Source organism: Pristiophorus japonicus, unplaced genomic scaffold, assembly GCF_044704955.1.
Source record: "Pristiophorus japonicus isolate sPriJap1 unplaced genomic scaffold, sPriJap1.hap1 HAP1_SCAFFOLD_1111, whole genome shotgun sequence".
Taxonomy (NCBI): Eukaryota; Metazoa; Chordata; class Chondrichthyes; family Pristiophoridae; genus Pristiophorus; species Pristiophorus japonicus.
Genome location: NW_027250768.1, coordinates 98571 through 106567, shown reverse-complemented (window position 1 = coordinate 106567; position 7997 = coordinate 98571).

The window sequence follows — 7997 nt, the reverse complement described above, 5'->3', positions numbered from 1 at the left end:
CACAGCACACACACCCCCCCCCCCCCGGCGGCGTGCGTGCCCCGCTCGCGCACCACGCGCGCACGACTTTCCTTCTCTCCATCCTTCTCTCCATCCTTCTCTCCCCGCTTCTCTTCCTCCTTCTCCATCCTTCTCTCCTTCCTTCTCCCTCCTTCTCTCCTTCCTTCTCTCCATCTTTCTCTCCACACCTTCTCTCCATCCTTCTCCCCCTCCTTCTCTCCTTCCTTCTTCCCTTCCTGCTCTCCCTCCCACTCTCCTTCCTACTCTCCTTCCTTCTCGCCTTCCTTCTTTCCATCCTTCTCACCATACTTCTCTCCTTCATTCTCTCCATCCTCTCTCCTTCCTTCTCACCATCCTTCTCTCCTTCCTTCTCTCCTTCCTTCTCTCCTTCCTTCTGTCCATCCTTCTCTCCATCCTGCTCTCCATCCTTCTCTCCATCCTTTGCTCCATCCTTCTCTCCTTCCTTCTCTCCTTCCTACTCTCCTTCCTACTCTCCTTCCTTCTCTCCTTCCTTCTCTCCATCCTTCACTCCTTCCTTCTCGCCTGCCTTCTCTCCTTCCTTCTCTCCATCCTTCTCTCCTTCCTTCTCTCCATCCTTCTCTACATCCTCCTCCCCTTCCTACTCTCCTTCCTTCTCTCCATCCTTCTTTCCATCCTTCTCACACTACTTCTCTCCTTCATTCTCTCCATCCTCTCTCCTTCCTTCTCACCATCCTTCTCTCCTTCCTTCTCTCCTTCCTTCTGTCCATCCTTCTCTCCATCCTGCTCTCCATCCTTCTCTCCATCCTTTGCTCCATCCTTCTCTCCTTCCTTCTCTCCTTCCTACTCTCCTTCCTTCTCTCCTTCCTTCTCTCCATCCTTCACTCCTTCCTTCTCGCCTGCCTTCTCTCCTTCCTTCTCTCCATCCTTCTCTCCTTCCTTCTCTCCATCCTTCTCTACATCCTCCTCCCCTTCCTACTCTCCTTCCTTCTCTCCATCCTTCTCTCCTTTCTTCTCTCCATCCTTCTCTCCATCCTTCTCTCCACCCTTCTCTCCATTCTTCTCCATCCTTCTCTCCTTCCTTCTCACCATCCTTCTCTCCTTCCTTCTCTCCTTTCTACTCTCCATCCTTCTCTCCATCCTTCTCTCCACGCTTCTCTTCATCCTTCTCCATCCTTCTCTCCTTCCTTCTCCATCCTTCTCTCCTTCCTTCTCTCCATCCTTCTCTCCATCCTTCTCTCCACGCTTCTCTTCATCCTTCTCCATCCTTCTCTCCTTCCTTCTCCATCCTTCTCTCCTTCCTTCTCTCCATCGTTCTCTCCACCCTTCTCTCCATCCTTCTCCACATCCTTCTCTCCTTCCTTCTTCCCTTCCTGCTCTCCATCCCACTCTCCTTCCTACTCTCCTTCCTTCTCGCCTTCCTTCTTTCCATCCTTCTCACCATACTTCTCTCCTTCATTCTCTCCATCCTCTCTCCTTCCTTCTCACCATCCTTCTCTCCTTCCTTCTCTCCTTCCTTCTCTCCTTCCTTCTGTCCATCCTTCTCTCCATCCTGCTCTCCATCCTGCTCTCCATCCTTCTCTCCATCCTTTGCTCCATCCTTCTCTCCTTCCTTCTCTCCTTCCTACTCTCCTTCCTACTCTCCTTCCTTCTCTCCTTCCTTCTCTCCATCCTTCACTCCTTCCTTCTCGCCTGCCTTCTCTCCTTCCTTCTCTCCATCCTTCTCTCCTTCCTTCTCTCCATCCTTCTCTACATCCTCCTCCCCTTCCTACTCTCCTTCCTTCTCTCCATCCTTCTGTCCATCCTTCTCTCCTTCCTTACCATCCTTCTCTCCTTCCTTCTCTCGACCCTTCTCTCCTTCCTTCTCCATCCTTCTCTCCTTCCTTCTCTCCATCCTTCTCTCCATCCTTCTCTCCTTCCTTCTCATCATTCTTCTTTCCTTCCTTCTCACCATCCTTCTCTCCTTCCTTCTCTCCTTCCTTCTCTCCTTCCTTCTCTACTTCCTTTTCACCATCGTTCTCTCCATCCTTCGCTCCTTCCTTCTCCCCTTCCTTCTCTCCTTCCTACTCGCGTTCCTACTCCCTTCCTTCTCTCCATCCTTCGCTCCTTCCTTCTCTCCTTCCTTCTCTCCATCCTTTTCTACATCCTCCTCCCCTTCCTTCTCTCCTTACTTCTCTCCATCCTTCTGTCCATCCTTCTCTCCTTCCTTCTCACCATCCTTCTCTCCTTCCTTCTCTCCATCCTTCTCTCGACCCTTCTCTCCTTCCTTCGCTCCATCCTTCTCTCCATCCTTCCCTCCATCCTTCGCTCCTTCTCACCATCATTCTCTCCCTCCTCTCTATCCTTCTCTCCATCCTTCTCTCCATCCTTCTCTGCTTCCTTCTCACCATCCATCTCTCCTTCCTTCTCTCCATCCTTCTCTACATCCTCCTGCCCTTCCTTCTCTCCTTCCTTCTCTCCATCCTTCTGTCCATCCTTCTCTCCTTCCTTCTCACCTTCCTTCTCTCCATCCTTCTCTCGACCCTTCTCTCCTTCCTTCTCTCCTTCCTTCTCTCCTTCCTTCTCACCATCCTTCTCTCCTTCTTTCTCTCCTTCCTTCTCTCCTTCCTTCTCTCCTTCCTTCTCTCCTTCCTTCTCTACTTCCTTCTCCCCTTCCTTCTCTCCTTCCTTCTCTCCTTCCTTCTCTCCTTCCTTCTCACCATCCTTCTCTCCTTCCTTCTCTCCTTCCTTCTCTACTTCCTTCTAACCTTCCTTCTCTCCTTCCTACTCGCGTTCCTACTCTCCTTCCTTCTCACCATCCTTCTCTCGATCCTTTACTCCATGCTTCTCTCCATCCTTCTCCCCTTTCTGCTCTCCATCCTTCTCTCCTTCCTACTCTCCATCCTTCTCTGCTTCCTTCTCACAATCCTTCTGTCCATCCTTCTCTCCATCCTACTTTCCTTCCTTCTCTCCTTCCTTCTCTCCTTCCTTCTCTCCATACTTCTCTCCTTCCTTCTCTCCATCCTTCTCTCCTTCCTTCTCTCGTTCCTTCTTCCCTTCCTGCTCTCTATCCCTCTCTCCTTCCGACTCTCCTTCCTTCTCGCCTTCCTTCTCTCCATCCTTCACTCCTTCCTTCTCTCCTAACTTCTCTCCTTCCTTCTCGCCATCCTTCTCTGCATCCTCCTCCCCTTTCTTCTCTCCTTCCTTCTCTCCATTCTTCTCTCCTTCCTTCTCTCCTTCCTTCTCACCATCCTTCTCTCCATCCTTCTCTCCATGCAACTTGCCTTCCTCCTCCTCTTCCTACTCTCCTTCCTTATCTCCTTCCTTCTCTCCTTCTCTCCATCCTACTCTACTTCCTTCTCTCCTTCCTTCTCTCCATCCTTCTCTCCTTCCTCCTCACCATCCTTCTCTCCTTCCTTCTCTCCTTCTCTCCTTCCTTCTCCATTCTTCTCCCCTTCCTTCTATCCTTCCTTCTCCCCATCCTTCTCTCCATCCTTCTCTCCTTCCTTCTCCCCTTCCTTCTCCCCATCCTTCTCACCATCCTTCTCTCCATCCTTCTCTCCATCCTTCTCTCCATCCTTTGCTCCATCCTTATCTCCTTCCTTCTCCCCTTCCTGCTCTCCATCCTTCTCTCCTTTCTACTATCCTTCCTTCTCTCCTTCCTTCTCTCCTTCGTTCTCTCCATCCTTCACTCCTTCGTTCTCTCCATCCTTCACTCCTTCCTTCTCTCCTTCATTCTCTCCTTCCTTCTCTCCTTCCTTCTCTCCATCCTTCTCTACATCCTTCTCCACTTCTGTCCATCCTTCTCTCCTTCCTTCTCACCATCCTTCTCTCCATCCTTTGCTCCATCCTCCTCTCCTTCCTTCTCCCCTTCCTGCTCTCCACCCTTCTCTCCTTCCTACTCTCCTTCCTTCTCTCCTTCCTTCTCGCCATACTTCACTCCTTCCTTCTCTCCTTCCTTCTCTCCTTCCTTCTCTCCTTTCTTCTCTCCATCTCTCTACATCCTCCTCCACTTCCTTCTCTCCTTCCTTCTCTCCATCCTTCTGTCCATCCTTCTCTCCTTCCTTCTCAACATCCTTCTCTCCTTTCTTCTCTCCATCCTTCTCTCCATCCTTCTCTCCACCCTTCTCTCCATCCTTCTCCATCCTTCTCTCCTTCCTTCTCTCCATCTTTCTCTCCACCCTTCTCTCCATCCTTCTCCACATCCTTCTGCACTTCCTTCTCTCCTTCCTTCTCTCCATCCTTCTGTCCATCCTTCTCTCCTTCCTTCTCACCATCCTTCTCTCCTTTCTTCTCTCCATCCTTCTCTCCACCCTTCTCTCCATCCTTCTCCATCCTTCTCTCCTTCCTTCTCTCCATCTTTCTCTCCACCCTTCTCTCCATCCTTCTCCACATCCTTCTCTCCTTCCTTCTTCCATTCCTGCTCTCCATCCCACTCTCCTTCCTACTCTCCTTCTTTCTCGCCTTCCTTCTCTCCATCCTTCACTCCATCCTCTCTCCTTCCTTCTCACCATCCTTCTCTCCTTCCTTCTCTCCTTCCTTCTCTCCTTCCTTCTCTCCATCCTTCACTCCTTCCTTCTCTCCTTCCTTCTCTCCTTCCTTCTCTCCTTCCTTCTCTCCACTCTTCTCTACATCCTCCTCCACTTCCTTCTCTCCTTCCTTCTCTCCATCCTTCTGTCCAGCCTTCTCTCCTTCCTCCTCCCCTTCCTTCTCTCCTTCCTTCTCTCCATCCTTCTCACCATACTTCTCTCCTTCCTTCTCTCCATCCTCTCTCCTTCCTTCTCACCATGCTTCTCACCATCCTTCTCTCCTTCCTTCTCTCCTTCCTTCTCTCCTTCCTTCTCTCCCTCCTTCTCTCCTTCCTTCTGTCCATCCTTCTCTCCATCCTTCTCTCCTTCCTTCTCTCCATCCTGCTCTCCATCCTTCTCTCCATCCTTTGCTCCATCCTTCTCTCCTTCCTTCTCCCCTTCCTTCTCTCCTTCCTACTCTCCTTCCTACTCTCCTTCCTTCTCTCCATCCTTCTCTCCTTCCTTCTCTCCTTCCTTCTCTCCTTCCTTCTCTCCTTCCATTTCTCCTTCCATCTCTCCATCCTTCTCTACATCCTCCTCCACTACCTTCTCTCCTTCCTTCTCTCCATCCTTCTCTCCTTCCTTCTCTCCATCCTTCTCTCCATCCTTCTCTCCTTCCTTCTCATCATTCTTCTTTCCTTCCTTCTCACCATCCTTCTCTCCTTCTTTCTCTCCTTCCTTCTCTCCTTCCTTCTCTCCTTCCTTCTCTACTTCCTTCTCAGCATTTATCTCTCCATCCTTCTCTCCTTCCTTCTCCCCTTCCTTCTCTCCTTCCTACTCGCGTTCCTACTCTCCTTCCTTCTCTCCTTCCTTCTCTCCATCCTTCACTCCTTCCTTCTCTCTTTCCTTCTCTCCTTCCTTCTCTCCTACCTTCTCTCCATCCTTCTCTACATCCTCCTCCCCTTCCTTCTCTCCTTCCTTCTCTCCATACTTCTGTCCATGCTTCTCTCCTTCCTTCTCACCATCCTTCTCTCCTTCCTTCTCTCCATCCTTCTCTCGACCCTTCTCTCCATCCTTATCACCATCCTTCTCTCCTTCCTTCGCTCCATCCTTCTCTCCATCCTTCCCTCCATCCTTCGCTCCTTCTCACCATCATTCTCTCCCTCCTTCTCTCTATCCTTCTCTCCATCCTTCTCTGCTTCCTTCTCAACATCCATCTATCCTTCCTTCTCTCCTTCCTTCTCTCCTTCCTTCTCTCCTTCCTTCTCTCCTTCCTTCTCTCCTTCCTTCTGTCCATCCTTCTCTACATCCTCCTCCCCTTCCTTCTCTCGACCCTTCTCTCCTTCCTTCTCCATCCTTCTCTCCTTCCTTCTCTCCATCCTTCTCTCCATCCTTCTCTCCTTCCTTCTCATCATTCTTCTTTCCTTCCTTCTCACCATCCTTCTCTTCTTCCTTCTCTCCTTCCTTCTCTCCTTCCTTCTCTCCTTCCTTCTCTACTTCCTTCTCACCATCCTTCTCTCCATCCTTCTCTCCTTCCTTCTCCCTTTCCTTCTCTCCTTCCTACTCGCGTTCCTACTCTCCTTCCTTCTCTCCTTCCTTCTCTCCATCCTTCTCTTCATCCTTTGCTCCATCCTTCTCTCCTTCCTTCTCCCCTTCCTTCTCTCCATCCTTCTCTCGAGCCTTCTCTCCTTCCTTCTCCATCCTACTCTCCTTCCTTCTCTCCTTCCTTCTCTCCATCCTTCACTCTTTCCTTCTCTCCTTCCTTCTCTCCTTCCTTCTCTCCTTCCTTCTCTCCATCCTTCTCTCCATCCTTTGCTCCATCCTTCTCTCCTTCCTTCTCCCCTTCCTTCTCTCCATCCTTCTCTCGAGCCTTCTCTCCTTCCTTCTCCATCCTTCTCTCCATCATTCTTTCCATCCTTCTCTCCTTCCTTCTCTCCTTCCTTCTCTCCTTCCTTCTCATCATTCTTCTTTCCTTCCTTCTCACCATCCTTCTCTCCTTCTATCTCTCCTTCCTTCTCTCCTTCCTTCTCTACTTCCTTCTCACCATCCTTCTCTCCATCCTTCTCTCCTTCCTTCTCCCCTTCCTTCTCTCCTTCCTACTCGCGTTCCTACTCTCCTTCCTTCTCGCCTTCCTTCTCTCCATCCTTCTCCCCTTCCTTCTCTCCATCCTTCTCTCCATCCTTCTCTCCATCCTTTGCTCCATCTTTCTCTCCTTCCTTCTCCCCTTCCTGCTCTCCATCCATCTCTCCTTCCTTCTCTCCTTCCTTCTCTCCTTCCTTCTCTCCTTCCTTCTCTACTTCCTTATCTCCATCCTTCTCCACATCCTTCTCTCCTTCCTTCTTCCATTCCTGCTCTCCATCCCACTCTCCATCCCACTCTCCTTCCTACTTTCTCGCCTTCCTTCTCTCCTTCCTTCTCTCCATCCTTCTCCCCTTCCTTTTCTCCATCCTTCTCCCCTTCCTTCTCTCCATCCTTCTCTCCATCCTTCTCTCCATCCTTTGCTCCATCTTTCTCTCCTTCCTTCTCCCCTTCCTGCTCTCCTTCCTACTCTACTTCCTTCTCTCCTTCCTTCTCTCCTTCCTTCTCTCCTTCCTTCTCTCCTTCCTTCTCTCCATCTCTCGACATCCTCCTCCACTTCCTTCTCTCCTTCCTTCTGTCCATCCTTCTCTCCTTCCTTCTCACCATCCTTCTCTCCTTTCTTCTCTCCACCCTTCTCTCCATCCTTCTCCACATCCTTCTCTCCTTCCTTCTTCCCTTCCTGCTCTCCATCCCACTCTCCTTCCTACTCTCCTTCCTTCTCGCCTTCCTTCTTTCCATCCTTCACTCCATCCTCTCTCCTTCCTTCTCACCATCCTTCTCTCCTTCCTTCTCTCGTTCCATCTCTCCTTCCTTCTCTCCTTCCTTCTCTCCATTCTTCTCGACATCCTCCTCCACTTCCTTCTCTCCTTCCTTCTCTCCATCCTTCTGTCCAGCCTTCTCTCCTTCCTTCTCTCCTTCCTTCTCTCCTTCCTTCTCTCCTTCCTTCTCTCCATCCTTCTCACCATACTTCTCTCCTTCATTCTCTCCATCCTCTCTCCTTCCTTCTCACCATCCTTCTCTCCTTCCTTCTCTCCTTCCTTCTCTCCTTCCTTCTCTCCTTCCTTCTGTCCATCCTTTGCTCCATCCTTCTCTCCTTCCTTCTCCACTTCCTTCTCTCCTTCCTACTCTCCTTCCTACTCTCCTTCCTACTCTCCTTCCTACTCTCCTTCCTTCTCTCCTTCCTTCTCTCCATCCTTCACTCCTTCCTTCTCGCCTGCCTTCTCTCCTTCCTTCTCTCCTTCCTTCTCTCCTTCCTTCTCTCCATCCTTCTCTACATCCTCCTCCCCTTCCTTCTCTCCTTCCTTCTCTCCGTCCTTCTGTCCATCCTTCTCTCCTTCCTTCTCACCATCCTTCTCTCCTTCCTTCTCTCCATCCTTCTCTCGACCCTTCTCTCCATCCTTCTCCATCCTGCTCTCCTTCCTTCTCTCCATCCTTCTCTCCATCCTTCTCATC